The sequence below is a fragment of the Lycium barbarum genome, chromosome 7, assembly GCF_019175385.1.
Source record: "Lycium barbarum isolate Lr01 chromosome 7, ASM1917538v2, whole genome shotgun sequence".
In the NCBI taxonomy this organism is placed as follows: Eukaryota; Viridiplantae; Streptophyta; class Magnoliopsida; order Solanales; family Solanaceae; genus Lycium; species Lycium barbarum.
In genome coordinates this window covers 43035516-43059589 of record NC_083343.1, presented here as the reverse complement: position 1 = coordinate 43059589, position 24074 = coordinate 43035516, and positions in this window count along the sequence as shown.

Genomic DNA, 24074 nt, shown 5'->3' with positions numbered 1-24074 from the left:
CCTTTGTTCCGGAGCCTAGCTTGTGGTATAACTCCCTTTTGTTGTATATGTATGTGTTTATTTGGGGTACGGCGGGGCCCTGTCCCGTCATATGATACTGTCAGTACTCTTAGAGGTCTGTGGACACATGTGTGGGTCTGTATATAGTTGATGTTGCGTTGTATGAATACGACTTATGTTTGGGGCGTACCCATTCGTAATGGCAGCCTTGTCGGCTTGCATATATATATATATATATGTTTGGGATGTTGCGTGTAGTGGCAGCCTTGTCGGCTTGCGTAGATATATATATATAGGTTGTTGTTGAAGATCGTAACTCCTCAGGAGACAGGTGCCTACGACATACAGAATTGTGACAGCTTTAGAATAACGTCCTGTTTTTTTATACAAATAAGTTCATAATATGCTGGTTATAAAAGATTATAGTTAACAGGTGATATGAGTGTCCAATTCGGACACTAGTCACGGCCTACGGGGTTGGGTCCTGACAAATGTGGTATCAGAGCGGTTCAATCCTCGGAGTGTCTACAGACCATGTCGAGTAGAGTCTTGTTTATCGATGTGTTGTGCACCACATTTATAAACAGGAAGCTACAAGACATTTATAATGTCATCTTTCCTTCTCATTTTAGATCGTGCGATAGAGTTGTATTATCATGATAATCTTTCCCGAACAGATTGTTATGTTTACAGCGATTCCTCCAAAAAAGGCGACAGCCGCCCAGAAGGGCAAGTCGGTAGTTGGAGAGACCAGTCAGACTCGGAGGGTTACTAGGGCTTATTCCCAATATGTGCCTGAGATTAGGCTTCAGTTAGCGAGCTCCGCTACACCACCATTATCAAAGGAGCCTAGGGCAGCAGCAGCTGCAGGTCAGGAGACCGATTTACCACCAGCTCCTGAGGTTCCAGCACCTGATCCTCCAGCTCCCCAGCCAGGGGCGGAGGATAGGGCTATGCGTGATGCAGTACAGTTATTGACCAGGTTGGTATCGGGACAGGCTCGCAGACGCGGGTTAGGAGGTGATTATGCGGACAGACACGATAGTTTGAGGGTCCGTGATTTCTTGACTTGTAACCCCCCAGAATTTTATGGGTCGAAGCCCGCGGAGGATCTACAGGAGTTTATTTGACAGATGCTGCGTACATTGCGGGTGACTAAAGCTTCCGAGACTGAGTCGGTTGAATTGGCTTCATATCGGTTGCGTGACGTAGCGATTAATTGGTATGAGTCCTAGGAGTTGTCCAGGGGTGAGGATGCTCCACCAGCAGTATGGGATGAGTTCGTGGAGGCTTTTCTGGGTCACTTTCTGCCTCCGGAGATGAGGCGAGCCAGAGTTGACAAATTTCTACACTTGAGGCAGAATGGTAGAAGTGTTCGAGATTATAGCCTCGAGTTTCATTCACTGGCTAGGTACGCGCCCACTATTGTAGCTGACATGGCAGATAGGGTGCATCGTTACGTAATGGGGCTGGATAATTACTTGATTGATAGTTATATGGCAATGGCTTCTCAACCCGGTATGGATGTCGCTCGAGTGCAGGCATATGCACAGGGGGTTGAGGAACGACAGAGAGGGCCTCGATTTGATAGGGAGCAGGACAGGGGTCAGCGTAAGAGAGTTAGATCAGCTGGGTACTTTTCTGGTGACTTTCGGAGCAGGCAGCCCCAACAGCAGTATAGTAGATATCCTTCCCAGCTGGCACAGAGTGCACCTCCACAATTTACTGGTAGGAGGTTTGATAGCACGGGGTATTCGGGAGCTGGTCAAAGCTCCATGACTTCAGGTTCCCAGTTGCACAGGAATACAGGCCAGATGAGACAACCTATACCTCCGTGTCCTCGATGTGGCAGACGCCATCCAGGGGAATGCCGTTTCATTACTGGTGCTTGTTTCTCTTGAGGCCGTCAGGGCCATACTATGAGGGAGTGTCGATTTGGGGGTGGTGCAGGTGGCGCAGCTCAGCCTACGGGATCAGTTGCTGGTTCTTCCTCTTCGGTGGCTATGCGCCCTATGGGGCAAGGTATTCCGACACCAGTAGGCCGTGGCAGAGGCCGTGGAGGGGCTTCCAGTTCTGGCGGTCCTTCAAACTGCATATATGCTTTAGCCAGCAGACAGGATCTGGAGGCGTCGCCAAATGTGGTCACAGGTATACTATCGGTTTTCTCCCGAGACGTATATGCATTGATAGACCTAGGCTCCACATTATCATATATTTCCCTTTTTGTTGCTAGTAAAATTGGGATAAAATCTGAATCTATAAAACCATTCGAGGTAGCTACACCAGTAGGGGATTTTGTTTTAGCAAGACTAGTGTATAAAGACTGTTCGGTGGTCATATGTAATCGCTGCACCAAGGCAGATTTGATAGAACTAGACATGACTGAGTTCGATGTTATTATGGGGATGGACTGGTTGGCTTCTTGTTATGCTAATGTTGATTGCAGAGGCAAAGTAGTTCGATTTCAGTTCCCAGGGGAACCAATTATAGAATGGAGGGTTAATACAGCATCGCCGAGAGGTAAGTTTATTTCATACCTCAAGGCAAGGAAAATGGTTAGGAAGGGCTATATTTACCATCTGGTTCGTGTGCGTGACTTGAAAGCAGAAGTACCGACTCTTCAGTCAGTCCCAGTGGTTAATGAATTTCCAGATGTATTCCCAGATAAACTTCCAGACCTTCCTCCTGACGTGAGATAGAGTTCACTATAGATGTATTGCCAGATACTCAGCCCATATCTATTCCTCCTTACAGAATGGCACCTGCAGAATTGAAAGAGTTCAAGGGGCAACTGAGAGATCTATTAGAGAAGGGCTTCATTAGGCCCAGTACATCACCTTGGGGCGCACCGGTATTATTTGTAAGAAAGAAGAATGGGTCGCTGTGGATGTGTATTGATTATAGGCAGATGAACAAAGTAACAATAAAGAACAGATATCCCCTCCCCAGGATTGATGATTTATTTGACCAGTTGCAGGGTGCTAAATGTTTTTCAAAGATAGACTTGCGGTCAGGTTATCACCAAGTGCGGGTAAAGGAAGCAGACATTCCGAAGACTGCGTTCAAGACCCGATACGGGCATTACGAGTTTAAAGTGATGTCTTTTGGGCTGACCAATGCTCCAGCAGTGTTTATGGACTTGATGAACAGGGTGTTTAAGCCATTCCTTGACTTTTTCGTGATTGTATTTATTGATGATATTCTGGTCTATTCACGATCGGAAGAAGAGCATGCAGATCACTTGAGGACTGTACTTAAGGTCCTCCAGAATCAGAAATTATATGCTAAGTTCTCTAAATGTGAGTTCTGGTTGACTTCAGTAGCATTTCTGGGGCATATTGTTGGAGCAGACGGTATTCGGGTAGACTCGCAGAAAATTGAGGCCGTCAAGACTTGGCCTAGACCTACGACGCCTACTGAGTTACGTAGCTTTCTGGGGCTAGCAGGAAATTACAGGAGATTTGTAGAAACGTTTGCCTCAATTTCAGCGCCTTTACCAAGGCTAACACAGAGGCAGCTAAGTTCCAGTGGACCGATGCTTGTGAACGAAGCTTCCAATTATTGAAGGACAAGTTGACTACAGCTCCAGTTCTAACTCTTCCTGAGGGGCCAGAAGGCTATGTTGTTTATTGTGACGCTTCAGGTGTTGGGCTAGGTTGTGTATTAATGCAGCATGGCAGAGTTATAGCCTATGCCTCCCGGCAACTCAGGAAGCATGAAATAAATTATCCTACCCATGACCTGGAGTTGGCGGCGGTGATACATGCCTTGAAGATATGGATACATTATGTATATGGCGTGCATGTTGATATTTATACAGATCATAAGAGTCTCCAGTATATCTTTAAGCAGAAAGAGCTGAATTTGCGGCAAAGGAGGTGGCTAGAGTTGCTGAAAGATTATGATGTTGATATTCTATATCACCCAGGAAAGGCTAACGTTGTAGCAGATGCACTCAGCCGTAAATCTATGGGTAGTTTGGCAGGTGTACAACCAGGAAGGAAAGAAATAGTCCATGAGATTCATCAGCTAGCTAGCCTTGGAGTTCGTTTGGCTGATTCTGATGATGGCAGAATTTTTGTGCGAGGTGTTGCTGAGTCCTCTATTGTAGAAGAAGTGAAGAGACGTCAATATGAGGATCCTATTCTTGTACATTACAGAGACACATCACTTCAGAAGGACGAGACCCCATTCAAGATGTCATCTGATGGAGTACTATAATACAGAAACAGATTATGTGTACCTGAGGTTGCAGGGTTACGGCAGCAGGTAATGGGGGAGGCACACTATGCTCGTTATTCTGTTCACCCAGGATCAACAAAAATGTATCATGACCTTAGGTGTTTGTATTGGTGGAATGGTATGAAAAAGGACATAGCAGAATTCGTGGCCCGGTGTCCGAATTGCCAACAGGTCAAGATAGAGCACCAGAAGCCTGGAGGACTACTGCAGGAGATGGAGATTTCGACCTGGAAATGGGAGGTAATGAACATAGATTTCGTCACAGGTCTACCTCGCACTCCACGGAAATATGACTCTGTCTGGGTTATTGTTGATAGACTGACAAAATCAGCCCACTTTCTTCCAGTCAGGACTACGTATTCAGCTGAAGATTATGCCAGATTGTATCTTAAGGAGATAGTGAGACTTCATGGGGTTCCCACAGCTATTATCTCTGATAGAGGGGCCCAGTTTACAGCTAATTTCTGGAGATCCTTCCTGGAGGGATTGGGGACACAGGTGAGTCTCAGCACAGCATTTCATCCTCAGACTGACGGACAGGCCGAGCGTACCATTCAGACGCTACAAGATATGTTACGGGCCTGTGTCATTGATTTTAGGGGCAGCTAGGATGATCACTTGCCACTGATCGAGTTTGCTTATAACAATAGCTACCATTCTAGCATTCAGATGGTAGCATACGAAGCTCTATATGGCAGGAAGTGTAGATCCCCTATAGGCTGGTTTGAAGTTGGTAAGACTAAGCTAATAGGCCCAAATATGGTCAAGCAGGTTGTCGATTAGGTGAAGCTTATTCAGGAAAAGTTACTGGCAGCCCAGAGTCGGCAGAAGTCATATGTAGATAATCGACGTCGACACTTGGAATTTCAGGTTGGCGATTGGGTGTTCTTGAAGGTGTCACCCACGAAGGGTGTTATGAGATTCGGCAAGAAAGTGAAGTTTATCCCGAGATACATTGGACCTTACCAGATTATCCGTAAGGTAGGCCAAGTTGCCTACGAGTTAGATCTACCAGCGGATTTAGAAGCAGTACATCCGATCTTCCATGTGTCAATGCTTCGGAAGTATATAGGCGATCCTTCCAGGGTGTTTCTGGCAGATGATATCCAGGTAACAGAGGAGCTATCATATGAAGAGCAGCCTATAGCCATACTTGATCGACAAATCAGAAGGTTGCGAACAAAAGATGTGGCGTCGGTTAAAGTGTTGTGGCGGAACAATAATAGGGAGGAGATGACTTGGGAGGCTGAAGAGGAGATGACTTGGGAGGCTGAAGAGGAGATGGAAAAGAAATATCCTCACTTGTTTTCCACGCCTACAGGTAATCTAAACCCCCTTGCTTGATTGTGTTAATTGTCTGCTCAATCTATATGTTAGCGATAAGGAAAACCCTTCCCAAGACTCTTATAGAACCCGACGGGATAAAATCGACATTCGAGGATGAATGTTCTAAACGGGGGGAGGATGTTATACCCCATATTTTCATACATTGGGAAGTTTTAAACTAAACGCGACAAGTTAAAGACAAGACTATTTTAAGATACGAAGTAGAGACTTTAACTTCCGGTTTCGTTTCAAGTCACAAGTTACCTACAGATTTTGTTTGGTATAGAAGCATTAATGGATAATTGGGATTAAATTAACCATGATTAGATTATTAAGTGGGATTGGAAAACTAAATTAGTCCATTAAAAATAACCATAGTTGGCCGTGTAGTTTAGTGGGATGGTCAAAGAATATTTGACCCAAATATTGAGTAGGACACTTGTCCAACCCTTGCAACTCATATATAAGGCAAAATGCTGATTCACTATTAACTTGTCAAGAACACATAGTGATAGAGTGGGAAGCTCTCGGCTACAAGCTGGCCGAGAGTGAGGTGTTCCAAATTGCTCCAAAAAAATCAGTTTCTTAGAGAATTTAACTCCCCTAAAGGTGTATTAACGTGTAGCAATCATTGGAATAGCAAGAGCAAGTGTTAAAATTCAAGAAGTGAAAGTGAAGGGCTAGCTGATTGAAGTGTTTAGTTTCAAGGTAAGAATGATCATTTTTCTTGTGTTGTATGATGATTTGAAGGTATAATTCGTGCATGTTGTTGTTGTTTTGTTGTTGTGATTGAAGTTGAGGTGAGCCGTGAGCTTGGGTGAAGCCATGTTGGTCTCATTTTGCATGTATGGTTGATGGGTTGAACGTGTGTCAACATATGTGTCACGACCCAACCCCGTAGGCCGCGACTAGTGTCCGTGCTGGACACCTGAACGTACCCAATAACCCAAACCAGCATATAAGCAGAATATTTAAATGTAAAAGTCAATTGGCGTTAATAATTATCACAGATTAACGGATAAAGCACAAGGAAGCCGATCAGGCTGTCACAGATCATACCAACCCAAATCATATGCAGAACCCACATGTATGTCTACAGACCTCTACAGAACACATCAGAATCATAAGACGGGACAGGGCCCCGTCATACCCCTGAACAACATACAAATGTACCATAGCAAGGACTGTACCAAACATAGGCTCCGAACAATAGAGCACTCCAAGATGGCAGAATATAGTCCTAAACATGCGGATCAGCAAATCTGTAGTCTGTACCTGCGCGGCATGAAAACGCAGCCCCCGAAGAAAGGGGGTCAGTACGAAATATGTACTGAGTATGTAAAGCATGGAACGTAGTAAACAAAGTCATAATCGAAGCAGAAGATACAGAAAATAAACGGAATATCCAGATTAGGAAAGATGCTGATCATAAAGCATAAATAGTATTTGCAGAAAACGTATGTCATACCTGGTCCCACTATGGGACAAAATCATAACCGAAACAGAACGTAAAGAAAAGTGAGTGTGATATCCAGAGTATCAAATGCATATTTTCAAAACATGAAGAGTGTGTACAGAAACATATGCCATATCATATCCGGCCCCTGCCAAGGGACTCGGCAGACAGAACGTGGCCACCCCCCGACGCTGGTGCCACAACACATAAGGATCAGAAAAGGGGAATAACCCCGTAACATAGCATAACATATGAAATGGCCATATCAGATCATATCATATCATGTCAGAATAGTGTACATGGCACAGCATACACCACAACCCATGTACATATATACCTGTCCCCTCACATCAAGGCACGACGAACAATGCAGTGGAAGACGCTTGAGAACATATCCTGGCCCGGGCTCAGTGTGGGAAACATTGAGGCATCCACGAATGGAGTAGTGAGAAACTAAATGCAATAAAATACCATGTATACTTCCAGAGACTCAATGAGGCATATCGAGTGACAAGTCAAAACAATGAAATCGGACGGAATCATAGTAAGTAAACTTCGGATGTCATAATGGGTTACGGAGGCATAATCTTTCTGAGATCGTTTCCAAGATCCAAAACAGTTTATAAGACGTAACGGAGTATTTAAAACAATTCTTTAGATAATAGTTAGAGGAGTAGTTAAGACATTTCCTTTAAAGCAGCTCGAAGACAAGTCATAAATACAAAAGGGGTAAATTCGGAAATAGTGGGCCCACCTCGGGACAAACGAAGCGGTGGGCTCAAATTACGTATTTTAAGCTTGTGGGGTCACCTATAGAGGTACTAGGGACATTTCATAACTTTCTAAACAATTTGTGAAAGTTTGCCTAATTCTTCCAACAAAGCATACCTAAAAGGTTCAATTCTATTGAATGAAAAAGTGATAATTTCAAACGCGGATTCCGATGGACAGAATATATTCCGGGGCTCAAATCCGATCCTAGTACACCTAGGACATGCCATAAGAAGAATCGGGATAGCTTTACATACCTTATATGCTCTTTACGCCTTTTCAAATTCAATTCCCGTTTCGCCCAAAATCTGCAATTGGTCACATTTACCAATTCTCAATTTCCAATCTTTAAGTATTCAATCTTTATTCATAATTGCCTACAGAAATTTGGGCAGCATCTCCCCTATACATATAGCATCCCCGAGAATTTAACTCGGCCAAAATAATCAACAACAACCCAACAACAACACCAACAACGACAACAATCAATATAGGACACAATATAACACAACTAGTCTTCTTTCCGACATAATGCAAGAACTTTCATTCCGACTTCCCATTTCCAAACCAATCTCAATGTTTTCATATTCATTATTAATCTAGATTATCACAATATAATTTGGAAGCATTTCATATCATTTCCACAAAATATTCACAAGATATACAAAATATACAAACTTTCCACCAAAGTCATAATTCATCCAAAACTTCTAATATTCAACCTACATATCCATAACATATTTCCATCTTCCAATTTCATCAACCATAATCATAATTCACATCTTAACAACTTCATTTCCATAATATCACAAAATCATTCTAGAGTGACATAATCTTCTACATTCCAACTTCAACCAAAATTCATTCAACTTTCATTCCCAATATAATTTTCACCATAACCACAACTAGAATACAACATAAAATTCAACTCATATATGTATACAACATACATACACTCACGGCTACATATATATATATATATATATATATATATATATATATACACTTTGTAAACTTCCATATTTCCATAGTTTCTACTCATTTCCATATACTACAACACAAACAAACCTTCATAACATAATAAAAAGGTATGAATTCCTACCTTTTTCTCCAATCTTCTTCACTTGTCCAAAGTGTGAGATTGATGAAACTAATGCTCAATCTTCCAAAACAACTACACCAAGTTGTAGAGGGACCTTGAATTAGTGGGAATTCAACAAGAAAATAATTTTAGAGTCAAGATTTTTTTGAGGGTGATTTTTCTATGGCCAACCCGAAATGGCTCTTATGTTTGCTCTTGGTTTTTCTTCTTTCTCTTCTTTCTTTGTTTCTTGAAACTTCTATTAGATAGTGACCATCTATAATTAATTAGCACATGGAAATATTCATTAAAACCATGGGTTGGGCCTCACTTGGCCGGCCACCCCTTAAACATTGGGCCTAAATTTTCATTTTATTTTTTTGGGTCAACTCGGTTGATCCCGAGTTGGGCCTAGCCCACTGACCTTTCGACCTTAAAACGTTCATATCTCCTTGTACCGACATCACCTAGGAACCCACGACCTATGGATAGACAGCTAATTAAATTATCTACAACTTCTATTTCATGGTATATTTCCAAATTCCAAACTTATAATACCGTTTTTGCCCCTCAAAGTCAGGTCACCCGAAAACGTTTTCTTAAAAATATTCGTTTGGAGGGCTTCCACTTTGATTTGGCCCAAGGGTACTTCATGAGTTGTGTTTAACTTTACATATGTGATTCATATGACTTTTCAGATGTTCCAAAAAAAAAAATCTCGGTGTGTGGGTCCCACCCCAGCAAATAATCCGACGTTCAAAAATACGGGATATAACAATATGTAAATGAACAAAGATTGTAGAAGTATGTTTGTGATGTTGCATGTTGGTATTGGACTGTTTTTCTTGAAGTTGAAGTGGGTCGTGTGTTGTAGACTTAAATGGAATCATGCTCAATCTTCTTGTACATGTATTGGGAATGAATTGAATGTGTTGTAGTGTGGATAAATGGATGAAAATCATGAAGTTGTTGTAGTTGTGTTGAAGCCGTGTAGGGGGCTGTTTTAGAGGAATTTATGGACTGTTTTGTGTCATATTTTGATTGTTGTTGTTAAGGACATTGTGGTGTATTGTGTGCATTATGAATATGTGAATTGAGGTGTTAAAGAAATGAATCATGTTGAAGGGGGAAAACAGTCCAAACTGTGGACTGTTTTAATGTTAGGAGTGAATTAGTGTATGTTGAATGTTGGTTATTGTTATGAACGTATAGTGAAAGTGAAGTTTAATGATTCAAGTTGAAATTGAAATGGTTTGTGGGCTGTTGTAAGAGTTAATATGATGCTAAAACAGTTCCAATAATCGTATAAGTAATGTTGTAAACGTGTTGTTGTCGTTGTAGTTGAAGTTGGAAAATTGCGAAGCGAAAATGGTAATGTTGTGTGTGCTGTTTGGCCGTGGATAAGGGCCTGTTTTAAATGATGTACGGACTGTCCATAGTTCCCTTAAGTCATGTTTAAACAAGTTCGGATTGATACATGAAAGAATGACTAACAATATTAGCTTGTAGTACTAGTTGGTTTGAATGCGAACGAAACGTCGTCTAAATGTTGGAAAGGGATTGTTAACGTTAAAATACATATTGAATTCCCTCGTAGACTAATTGTAGCTCTTGATATCTTGATATAGGATAAGTACTATTGGGCAGCAAGTACAAGTTATAATACGACTAAACTCTAAAGGTATGTAAAGCCTATTCCTTCTTTCTTTTGGCATGTCCTAGACGTAAGTAAGAAATGATATGAACCGTGTGGTAAATTCTACTCTCTAGTTCCAAGCATGACTTATAATTCTATTCATTCCGTAATGTTATGGTCACGAGCCTACTATATGATTGACTAATGAATGATGTATAGAAGTTCCTACTTTTAAAGAATTGCATAATTAAAGGCATACTTGACTATCAAAAGTTACACCATGTCAAATTGATACATGTACATGAAATCTGAAACGTTCCTTGCTATAACTTGTAATGAGATTTAAAAAGAACTGAATATGATTATTATCCTGACACTTTAGAGCTGGTTAATTACTTATCTATTGAGTCTCAAAAGATGAATTGCATATATGTAGTTGCTTATTATTCTGCTCGTGCTTACCGCTATATCCTTCACTGAGTCCCGAGCCAGGACACGTTTTCGTGCGCATATTTACTATATTACTCACCGAGCCCCTCACTAGAGGGCCGAGAAACGTTATATATATATGATGATATGATGATGATATGATGATATGATGACATGATGATATGGAGATGGCGGCCAGGAGGGCATATATTCCTTATTACCGAGTCCCTCACTAGAGGGCCGGGACACGTATATGTTTATGTTATTATGCTATGATTATAATTATCGAGTCCCTCACTAAAGGGCCGGGACACGTTATATATGTTATATATAGAATGATTATTCAGCCTTGGTTACAAAACTCTATATTGATATTGATATGAGAACGATACAGATGAAATATGTTCAAAGGCAAGTTTTATGAAATTATGTTTGTTGCATTGGGTCCTACACACCTTGTCTCAGTATGAATCTATTACTATATTTTATGCTTTACATGCTCAGTACATATTCCGTACTGACCCCCTTTTCTTCAGGGAGCTGCGTTCATCCCGCAGGTACAGACGCTCGTTTCGGAGATCCGCCAGCCTAGGATATCTATTCAGCTACTTTGAAGTGCTCCTTTGTTCCGGAGCCTAGCTTGTGGTATAACTCTCTTTTGTTGTATATGTATGTGTTTATTTGGGGTACGGCGGGGCCCTGTCCCGTCATATGATACTGTCAGTACTCTTAGAGGTCTGTGGACACATGTGTGGGTCTGTATATAGTTGATGTTGCGTTGTATGAATACGACTTATGTTTGGGGCGTACCCATTCGTAATGGCAGCCTTGTCGGCTTGCATATATATATATATGTTTGGGATGTTGCGTGTAGTGGAAGCCTTGTCGGCTTGCGTAGATATATATATATGTTGTTGTTGAAGATCGTAACTCCTCAGGAGACAGGTGCCTACGACATACAGAATTGTGACAGCTTTAGAATAATGTCCTGTTTTTTTTTTACAAATAAGTTCATAATATGCTGGTTATAAAAGATTATAGTTAACAGGTGATATGAGTGTCCAATTCGGACACTAGTCACGGCCTACGGGGTTGGGTCCTGACATACGGAAAGATGAATAACGAAATAGATTGATTATTAGAAAAAGGATTAACACAATAAGGATGAGAGGGGATGATCAGAATGAACCGAATAAGTTTTGATGCGAACAATGGATGGTACAAAGGTAGTATATTCTAAAGGACAAAGCGGTACTAAGTTATGAATAGGATTCCTCATGCGAAGAATAAATGATTGATTATAAAAGGGGAGGTAATAAGATAAAAAGAGAAGGAAATGCACCGCAAAGTACGTGTGCTTAAGAAGTAGTTGTGCTATGATTAAAAGAAGATGCATCTCCTACAAATATCCTATACCAAGTTAGAACGAGTAAAGTATATGAAGTAATGAGTTGAAAAGAAAAAGGTGGCCATGAGTTATGAGTTTACCGTATCACGATAAAGCGATAGAGTAAAGCTATCATCAACAACAAATACAATATGATTGTGATGGGTTTTGAAATCAATGTTGAGTGCAACACAAGGGTAAAAGAGTATGAGGCATAAGGAGTATTCGTCGCGCTTGAGACCTAGGCCCTAGAAAACAAAAATGACATTACAAGTGAAATTTTGCGCACCGAAGGAGAGAGCAATTGACATTACATAGATGGTATGGATAACTAGGCATACTACTATTGTGAGCATCCCTATAGGACAAAAGTTGTTGATTGGAGCGAATTCAGATGTTGACTCATAATTACCAGGTGAGCTAAGTAAATTATATCCTTGTTTGGATTTCTATGTCAGTTGTATTACTTGATTACAAAACTACAAGATGAGTATGTTAAGACTTCACACATGAATTATCGTAGCTATAAATTATGAGAAACGGCATAAATGAGATGTAGTATAGTAAGGGATATATGAACTCAAAATTTGAAGGTGAGGCAACGAATTTGAGAATGGTACAAGTAAAACCCTTAAAGGGGGGAAGCGAGTAAAGAGAATACAAGTGTGGAGATTGGAACAATGGACCCTAAGATGTGACAGATATAGACTCTAAAACAAGGAGTGAGAGTTACATAGAAATGAGTCTAATAACTAGTAAATGAACACGGATTGAGCAAGCATCTGAGACTGTACGGGAAATCATTCATGAAGACCTTGAACCACGTGACATTGAGAGAAAATAACTCAAGGGTTATTGTAAAGGATGGTGATGTTATACTAGAATAGAGGCCAAGGCACTAACGGTAAAGTCGCAATTAATGATATTGCGAGTTATAAGCGACAATTAAGAAAGGGACCTAAGGTTTTCTATAGTAGAACATAAGATATGATAATCAAGGGAAAAATAAAGAAAGGAAGAGATCATGACGAGATAAGTTATGACAGATAGACAAAAGAGTTTTGGTATGAATGATCACCGAGCCTAGCCATGGTCGGGTACGCGAAACACCGAACCTTCGTGGTCAGGCATGCTATGTAAATGACATGTATATGAATGTGACTATGGATACGATATGTAAATAAGTACGATTACTTACACGGATACGGATATGGATACACGTATATGTATAGATGTGTATGTACACGAATCACGCAAGAACGATTATGTTACTTGCAAGTATTTATGCGTCGCCAATGAAACCAAGTGGGTACTCAAGAAGAGGAGTAAGAGGTAAGCAAGAATAGTGTGTTCATGATACTTCGTGTCAGTTAAAAGAAAATATATGATGAATTGAGTTGAAACGTTGAGTTGGGACTATCGTTAAGGATAAATAGGATAATAACTTGGATTATGATAAAAGTACATGCTATATGCTTCCTACGATAGCCCTGGGTGCGACAACTTACGAATGCAATAAGATCATTGAATGATGAAGGGCACGACATGATAGATGAGTCCTAGTTAGAATTGATTCGTTATAAGATCATCATAACCAGTATACTTGTAGAGGGTCGATTGAACATTCGAGGATGAATGTTCCCAAGGGGGGAAGAATGTTACACCTCGGAAAATTTTTCGTTCATGCACAGTGAATAGACTGTCGAAGGGCGTGACGTACATGACGTTTTGATAAGTAAGAAATAACATTTGATAATTCTAAATGAGATTTCAAAGACATGAGAAGTAGGAGACGGAAGTTGTTAAGGAAGGCAAGGCATACGTTATGTATCGGAAAGGATTTACGAGTAACGAGTTAATGATGATTTGATGATGCTTTGGAGAAGAGATATAATGTCCCTTAGATTGGTATTAAGGTGTTCAATAAGTTTCAAGAAGGCTCCATAAGTATTGGAGATCAAACGAGTCAACGAGAACGACTTTCGAAAAACTGTGGATTGTACGGTCCACTATACGCACCGTACAAAAGATACGGGCCGTAAGTATGGCCGTATAACCTGTCCAGAAAAGAGACTCCACTGGAACCATTATACGGTCACACATACGGACCGTACGGACCATATGTGTGTCCGTATAAATGTGTTTTGTGTATTTAATAAGGGACCAAGTGCATTTCATTTCATTTTCCCTTTCACACCCCTTCTCTCTATAACTCTCTAGAACACTTCTCCCATAAGAATTCAAGAAAGATTCATGATCAACCGCATCAACCCAAGGAAATCAAGTGTAAGAAACTCATTGGGGTTCATCCAAGGCAAGAAACCCCATTGGATTGAAGCTAGGGTTTTTCTTCAAGTGAAATATTATCATCCAAAACTTGCTTCAACACCATCTAAGGTAAGTTTTGTGGTATTTACATGTTTTTAAGGCATTGAAAAGTTGAAACACTTGGATTGTAGAATAATATAGAAAATGGGTCATGAATGTGGGAATAGTGTCATTTTGAGTGATAGCTTGAATTGAGTCATGATTCTTGATGTGTTGTGATTATGATTATGCTATAAATGATGTTAAGGACGTGGGATAATCATTATACGTGAGAAAACGTACTAGTATACTATGACCATGATTATGGATGAATTGAAGTGGAATTGTGAAATGAGGGTAATATAGATGAATGACGATTGTTGGTTATGATATTCTGATTGTTATTATAAATGTTTGGGAGTTGATATACATATGTTCGGCCAAAATTACATATATTTAGCCATTGTTGCCTCACATTTTAGTAATTTTAATTGTCTTTTGATTACTATTATATTATTTTGTGCTTAATATTATATTTAACTGTGTAGGAATAAAACGGTGTGAAGATGAAGAGATTTGGAGCAAAATTTAATAAAACGGGAACAAAAAGGCAAAGGCAAGTGACATTCTGCTTGAAACAAGGAAAGTTTAGATGGTGGAATAGGAAAGGATTCCTTCTACACAATTGTCTATGTGGAATAGGACAAGGATTCCTAATAAAACATTTAAGGCATGTAATGATACAAAGCAAAGAAGGAAAAGAATTGAAAAAAAGAAAGAAGTAGAAGTACGTACCTGGAAGCTTAAGAAAGAAAACAACCAACAATTTTGAGACGGTCTACTGTACGACGCAGTCAAGGAAATTTACCTCTTCCTATTTTATTTTGGACAATATTATTTTATTTGGGTTTTTTCCTACACCTATAAATAATTCATAAGCCACAATTCTTAGACATCTTTGACATAAAACTCAAGTTTGGAGGCTAGGTTCCTACGTAAATATTCTTTCTTTTATTTGAAAATTCTTTATGGGAATTTCTTTGTGACAATTAAGATTGATACTCTTGTTGTACTTATTTATTCATCGACATTATTTTTAATCAAGTAAGTTCTTGTTATAATTGTTCTTATTTTTCAACGTTTCTCAAGGGAGTAGCTAACCCTAGGACTTGCCCATTTACTTTGTTTGAAACTCGTAAGAGGAAGAACGGGGTTGGGATAGAATAATTAACATGAATTTGGGCCGTTAACTCTCATCTAATGGAAATTGACCTAGGAATAGGCGATACCACTTGTAGCCATATTCAGGTGTTCTTAATGCTCCTAATTGCTTGAGGGATCTTCAATTGGATAGTCTAGTTAATTTTCGGGAGAAGTTAATTTAGAGTCATTATCTGAGGCTAAATAACATAAACTTGCTATTATTTATAATTCGTGAAATATATTGGATCGTTACTTGAGAAGTAGTTTCCTTTATTCCATTCTTATGGCCATTGATCAATTTACTTGCTTTCTAGATTAGAATTTATATTTTCGTATTTTATCAAAACCTTATCAAAAACCACCATTGATGCGTTCGGTCTAGCTATTGTTAGTGATAACTCCTAATCTGCTTAAATTGTTCTCTGTGGGATTCGACCCCAACCTTGTTGGGTTACTATATTTGACAACGTCCGCGTTATACTATTAATAGGTGTAATTTTAGCGTATCAAATTTTGGCGCCGTTGTCGGGGAATAATTGGCGTATTTTGGCTAATTTAGGAAATAAGCTAACTTGCTTTGAACCGAACCTGTGAATATTTGTATAGTTGTTTTCTGTGGTTTACTTTATTTGTAAAAAAATAAAAAATAATGGCATCTTTTCATGAAAACTTGTTTGGTAGTGATTTTGACTTATATTGTGAGCATGGCCGAATTGGTGAGTTCAAACTCATGTTGGAATGTCTGCTTAATGAGGGTAACAAAAATCAAAAAGCCTTGAAAGAATGCTTGGAAACTAGTCTCCAACTTGGTTTGATGACAAAAGAAGAAAATCCGCCATAGGCATTTGATCCAGATGAGAATCAATATGAACTCCCCAATGCTCAATCTGAAAAGGTAATCCCTTTGTTGAGGGTCAATCATGAAGATGAGTTTATTGGGAATGCCAAAGAAAAATATAAATTGGAGTCAATCATTGTTCTGAAAAATATGGTTGTTGTTGACTCCAATCCGGGGGAAAAAGAGGATGTCGAAATTCAAGAAGTTCAAATGCCATATATCTTGCAATTTGAAAACTCAAGAAGGCAGAACGACATTCCTCACTTGAAAGCCAAGAAGTGTAAGATGAAAAATATTATGCTTGGCTTATTCATCTACTTACCACCCCCCGCTGCTCGTGGTCACAAACTTGAATCCAAGTTGGGTGCCCAATTCATAAGCTCCAAATGGCGAGAAAAACGATTAGGGGAAGTCTGAGTACCCGAAGTTGAAAGCTGAGGAGCATGTTTGGGCTTAAGTGTGAGGACATACCGACCCTTAATGTTGAGGATTATGCTGCTAGCTAGGCCCTAGAGGGTCTCAGGAGTACTTCTCACCCTTGTTTTAATTATTTCTCTACTATACATGCATCGAGGACAATGCATATTTTTAAGTGTGGGGTGGGGTACTTCTGATTTTTAAGGTCAAGGATGATTATGCCATAAGATTTTTTTTTTAGCCTTATATATTAAAAAAAAAATTGCCACCAATAAAATCGTTCTTTTATTTTTCTTTTATAGCTTCTTTTTCTCTTTTAGTGGCATAGATCATCCACCCCTTGGGTTTTCTTATGGCCTCGGTTCTTTCCTGAGGGGGGGCTTTTGAACCGGGTAATTTTTTTTTTTTTTTGGAGTAGTTTTTTTTTCTTTTAGTAGTAAAGGAGAGAGAAGAAAGACTCATTTTTGACTTGTTTGATACTAGCATATTTGGGCCTTAGCTTGAGTAGTACTTTCCTGTGAGTGCTTGAGTAATGAAAAGGATAGCACGCTTTCTGACACCTACACTCAAGGGTGTGACTCTGTATATAGCTTATTCTTATTTTGTAGTTCATCATGATCCTTTCCGTCCTAGAATAGAATTGATCCATCTTGATTAAGACTTGTGCCATGTGTGGTGAGGATTTCTTGCATAAATTCCATATTCTGCATCTTAGTCTAGAACTTGCCCTGCAAGTTATTGAAGCGAAATAAAAAGTGTTGCTCTGTTTAGAAGATGATAATAGGCTTTCTTTGATATGTCTTGTAAATTTTTACCCTTTTCAGAAATTGTACCACTAGTTAGCCCTTTGAGCTTGTAGCCTTTCATTTGTTGGCCGTATTTTTGGCTTGATCCTTTTGTTTGAATCCCTCGTTTTTGCACCCTGCTTCCTTGAGCACTATAGCATAGACTGTGATATAATTGATAAATCTGAAGAAAAGGGATGGTCAAGTGAAAATGGTGACCAATGATGTTACACCTTGGAAAAAAAATCCCCGTATATGTACAGTGAACAGGCTAGCAGAGGACATAGCATATGAGATGTTTTGACGAGTAGGAAAGAGTATTAGATGACCCTCAACGAGTTTTTAAAGGCATACAATGCAAGGAAAGAAAGTTGTTAAGGAAAGCGAATCATAGGATGTGTATCAGATAAGAATTTCGAGTAAAACGTCCACGATGGCATAATGATGTCCTAGAGAAGTGTAATAATGTCCCTAAGGTCGATGTTGGGATGTTAAACAAGTGCCAAGAAGGTTCCATAAGGATCGGAGATCAAACGAGACACGAGAACGAAAATGAAATCACTGGGCATTATACGGCCCAACCTACAGACCGTATAAATTGTACCAGCCGTATGGTTGACCATATAATTGGCGAAGAAGGCCACCAGCTACTGGACCAAACATACGGCCACACATACGGTTCGTATAAATAGTACAGACCGTATGTTTGGTCCGTATAACATGGTCGGGCAGATTTTAAGTTTAAGTATAAGGGACCTCTTTTATTTCATTTTCATTTCCCTCTCACTCTACACTTCAAGAAACATCTAGAACCCTCCCTACTCTTCAATTACAAGCGAAAACAAAGGGAAACAAAGATCAACAACACATAATCCATGAATCAAAGTGTATGAAACCCAAGTAAAGTTCATCTTCCTCAAAGAAAACCAAAAGAGAGGAGATAGATTTTGGTGCTAGAGGAGAAAACCCACTCAATACTTGTTCACCCATCATCCAAGGTAAGTTTCATGACCATCTCATGTTATTTAACGTATTGGAAGGTTAAGATACCCGAATTGTAGAGAAGCATAGCAAATGGGTCTTAAATGAGTGAATAGTGCCATGAGTGAATGGTAGTTGAATCGAATCATGAATGTTAGTGTGTTGTGAGTATGAATACATTATAAATGACATGTAAACCATGAGATAAGTGTGATACATGAGAAAATACGATAGCGAACCCAAAACCATAAATATGGGAAAAATGAAGAGAAATGGTGGATCATGGTTATTGTATATGATTGACGATTGTTGATTGCTATATTGTAATTGTTGTTGTGAGTGGTGGGAGTTGATATAGAATATGGGAAAAGTAGTATAAACAAAGGAAGTGCTGCCCAATTGTCTCTAGAAATAGTAATGCGTTCTTATAGTTGATTACCTAACGTTAGTACAAATCCTCCTTTGAAGGTAGAGACGTGACATTGAAGGAGAATAAGCGAACGCTAGATTGCTTAAACGAGAAAGGTATGTGAGGCTTAACTCTTCTTTCACAAGACATGAATCCTTCAAGTTTTCCATAATCCTTCAATAAGATAGAGCTTATGAGTCCTTCTATATATCCAATCACCATAAGCATGATAATAATGACAATGAGCTAGAGTATAGAGATTCAAGAAATTGTGGCACGATGTTCCTACAATGCTAATGATGTTATTATTGTTAACACTCGCCTTATGCTTTATTTCCTTCAAGGCGAGGCATGATACTCATAAAATGTCCATAATACAATCGAGGGTTCACGACCTTACGTCACCCCGACATAGTGTGGTTGCCTTAAAGCCTAATGTATGCTCTTAATGCTAATGTATGCTATGACAATAAGATGATGAATAATTCTAACTTGCAATACAACTATGGGATGTATGGAATACCAAGGAAATGATAACATGATGCTATGGTATGAGATGTGTAATAGTGATGTGTTATGATTGATTTTGTGATGATACGATTCCACCGCGCCTATATGGTCGGGCATGTCACCGCTAATGCAGTCTGCGTATGATTCCACCGCGCCTATATGTCCGGGCATGTCACCGCTAATACGGGCTGCTATGTTTACACCGAGCCTAGAGGGTCGGGCATGATCACCACTAGTGGGCGGCATATGAGGGTTACCCGGACGCGGGTAACGATGCGGATTACAATGTGCGGTTATATGTGATGACTTATATGATGTATGTGATGATGTATGGGATGTGATAGCAGGTATACTATGATTATGTGAAATGCGATATATGTAGAGAGTATGTTGTCCATGATATACATTGAGGTTATATCTTTCTCTCATGATTCCGGATCCCTCTATTATGTTTGTTTATTTCATTCCTGCCTTACATACTCAGTACAATATTCGTACTGACATCCATTTTCTTTGGACGCTGTGTTCATTCCCACAGGTAGACAGGGAGGATATCTTGCTCTAGATTCTTAGAGGTTGTTAGCTGACTCAAAGCACCCCATTGTCCTGGAGGTGCCTATGACGATTCTTTTGTGTACAATTGTAGATGTCATCTCATAGAGGCTCGTAGATACTCAGTGTTGGTCATGTGGGTTCACGGCGTGGTCATTGTGTAAAAATATATACATATATATATATATATATATATATATATATATATATATATATATATATATATATATATATATTATTTTGCTAGCCTAAGGGCTCATGTGTATAAAAACATTATGTTTCTAAAGGAAAACAGGCTTTCTTATAAATCGAGCATGAATCTGATAAATGATTATTAAATAAGCCTAAGGACTACTAGTACGAGCGGTGCACGGCGGTTAGCCCCGGGTATCTGTCACGGCCCCTAGCCGGGTCGTGACAAAAGTGGTATCAGAGCAGTTCGGTCCTAGGAAGTATCTACGAGCCGTGTCTAGTAGAGTCTTGTTTATGGTGTGTAGCGCGCCACATCAATAAATAAGAGGCTATAGGGCATTTAGGAAAAGTGACCATCTTTCTTTTCATGAGATGGTGCGATAGAGCCATGCATAAGATTTTATCCTCCCTAATAGCGTGTTATGATTTCAGAATGCCGCCAAAGGGAAAAGCTATAGCCGCCCTGAAGGGCAAGACTACGACAAAGAGGCGGGTAGAAAGAGAGCCTCCAATGAATATTGAAGAGGGCGAATCGCATAACGAGGTCTTGTCTGATACTTCTTCTATCCCGCCTAATGTGGAAAACCAAGGAGGAGCCCCAGCTCCAATTCCTCCGCCGGTTACTTCGGGACAACAAATGACCGGGGCCATCCAATTATTGACACAGTTGGTTGCCGCACAGGCACAACGACCGAATGTGGGTTCAAGCGACCGGGCAGCAAGTATAAAGGCCCGTGATTTTATGAGTCTAAATCCTCCGGAGTTCTTCGGGTCAAAGCCGGAGGAAGACCCACAAGGTTTCATTGATGAAATGTTGAGGACATTGAAGATTGTCCATGCCTCCGAAACCGAATCTGTGGAGTTGGCATCTTATAGACTCCGGGATGTGGCGGTGTTATGGTACAACAACTGGGTATTATCAAGAGGAGAGAATGCGCCTCCTCCGGTTTGGCAATAGTTCGTAGACGCTTTTATTCGTCACTATTTGCCACCCGAGGTCCGCCGAGCTAGAGGAGACAGATTCTTAAATTTGAGGCAAGGAAATATGAGTGCCCGGGAGTATAGCATGCAATTCAATTATTTGGCTAGATATGCTCCAACTATGGTGGCCGACATGGGAGATCGGGTACATAGATTTGTGAGTGGTTTGGGGCCACATTTATTCAGAGATTGTCTGAGGGCTTCCCTGTAAGACGGGATGGACATTTCCCGGATACAGGCCTATGCTCAGAATTTGGAGGGGCGACAACAACAACAAAGGGGTGATCGCGACAGTGATAGAAGACAAAGCAAAAGGGAGAGATCTATAGGTACAGGCAGTGATTATAGAGGGGGATCGAGGCAGACTTATTCCCGACATTCAGGCCAGTCAGCGACTAGCACACCTCCCAGGTTTCCAGATAGAAGATTTGACTGCTCCTTTCGCTCGGGACAGGGTCATAGTTCGAGGGCTGCAGGTTCCCAGTTTGAGGGTGATTATAGTCAGGGGAGACCCCCAGTTCCACGATGTAGTCGGTGCCGCAAAGTACACTCAGGGCCATGTCGTCAGGACACTGATGGTTGTTATGTTTATGGGCAGACCGGACATTTGATGCGAGATTGTCCCTCGCGATATGGCAGAGGTGGGGTTCAGCCCACAGGCTCAGCAGCGGGTTCCTCATCAGCACGCCCAGCGGGGCAGACTCCCCAGATGACAGCAGGCCGAGGTAGAGGCCGAGGGGCAGCATCTACTTCAGGTGCCACTCAGCCCCGTGTATATGCTTTAGCCGGACGGCAGGATCTCGAATCCTCTCCGGATGTGGTTACAGGTATATTGTCTATATTCTCCCGTGATGTGTGTGCATTGATAGATCCGGGTTCTACATTCTCTTATATTACTCCATATGTTGCTGGTTGTATTGGGGTGAAACCCGAGTCAATTAAACCCTTTGAGGTGCTTACTCCATTTAGTGATCCCGTGATAGCAAGACAAGTGTATAGAAATTGTGTCATTGTGATATGTGATCGACAGACCAAAGCTGATTTGATTGAACTGGAAATGGTAGATTTCGATGTAATCATGGGTATGGATTGGTTGGCTTCGTGTTATGCAAATGTTGATTGCCGCACAAAAGTGGTCCGATTCAAATTTTCGGGGGGGCCCGTGCTTGAATGGAGGGGTAATACAGCATCTCCAAAGGGCAGGTTTATTTTCTACCTCAAGGCAAGAAAGATAATAGCCAAGGGCTATATCTATCACCTAGTTCGTGTTCATGACACCGAGGCAAAGCCGCCAACTTTCCAGTCAGTTCCAGTAGTGAATGAATTACCAGACGTATTCCCAGATGAACTTCCAAGTCTTCCACCAGAAAGGGAAATTGATTTCGCTATTGATGTATTGCCGGAGACCAAGCCTATTTCTATTCCTCCTTATCGAATGGATCCGGTAGAATTAAAAGAGCTAAAGGCGCAGCTAAAAGACTTGCTCGAGAAAGGATTCATTAGACCCCGTTCTTCACCGTGGGGAGCACCGGTCTTGTTTGTGAGAAAGAAAGACGGATCTCTACGAACGTGTATCGACTACAGGCAATTGAACAAGGTGACGATAAAGAACAGAAATCCTCTTCCAAGGATTGATGATTTGTTCTATTAATTGCATGGTGCCAAGTGGTTTTCAAAAATAGATTTGAGGTCGGGCTACCATCAAGTGAGAGTCAGAGAAGCGGATATTCCCAAAACGACCTTTAGAACGAGATATGACCATTATGAATTCCCAATGATGTCGTTCGAGTTGACTAATGCTCCGGCTGTATTTATGAATTTGATGAACAACGTATTCAGGCCTCTTTTCGATCTATTTGTGATAATATTTATTAATGATATTCTGGTGTATTCTCGCACGGAATCGGAACATGCAGATCATCTGAGAATTGTTCTTGGTATTCTTCGAGCCCGAGAATTGTATGCAAAATTTTCAAAGTGCGAGTTTTGGCTAAATTCTATGACATTTCTGGGCCATGTTATTTCAAATGATGGTATTCGAGTCGACACTCAGAAAATTGAAGCTGTGAAGACTTGGCCAAGGCCTACGACGCCCACAGAAGTTCGTAGTTGTCACGACCCAACCCCGTAGGCCGTGACTAGTGCCCGATTTGGACACTCATATTGCCTGTTAACTGTAATCATTTATAACTAGCATGTCATTAACTTGTTTGTTTAGAAAAGACAGGACGTTATTCTAAAGCTGTCACAATTCTGTATGTCATATGCACATGTCTTCTGAGGAGTTAAAACTTTTCAATAACAACATATATATATATATATATATATATATATATTGTCACGACCCAGCCCCGTGGGCCGCGACTGGCACCCTATCTGGGTACCAAGACCAAATCGCATATTCATTTACCAAATCCGAGCATATTCCAAAAATTCATAAAAGTCATATCAAACTGAATCTTTATCAAATATGTCTTAAGCGGTCGCACAAATCAAAATGCCATATCAAATACAAACTGAGCGGCGGAATAGACATCGCCGGTCGAAAGTGCAAACATAAGCATAAGGGCC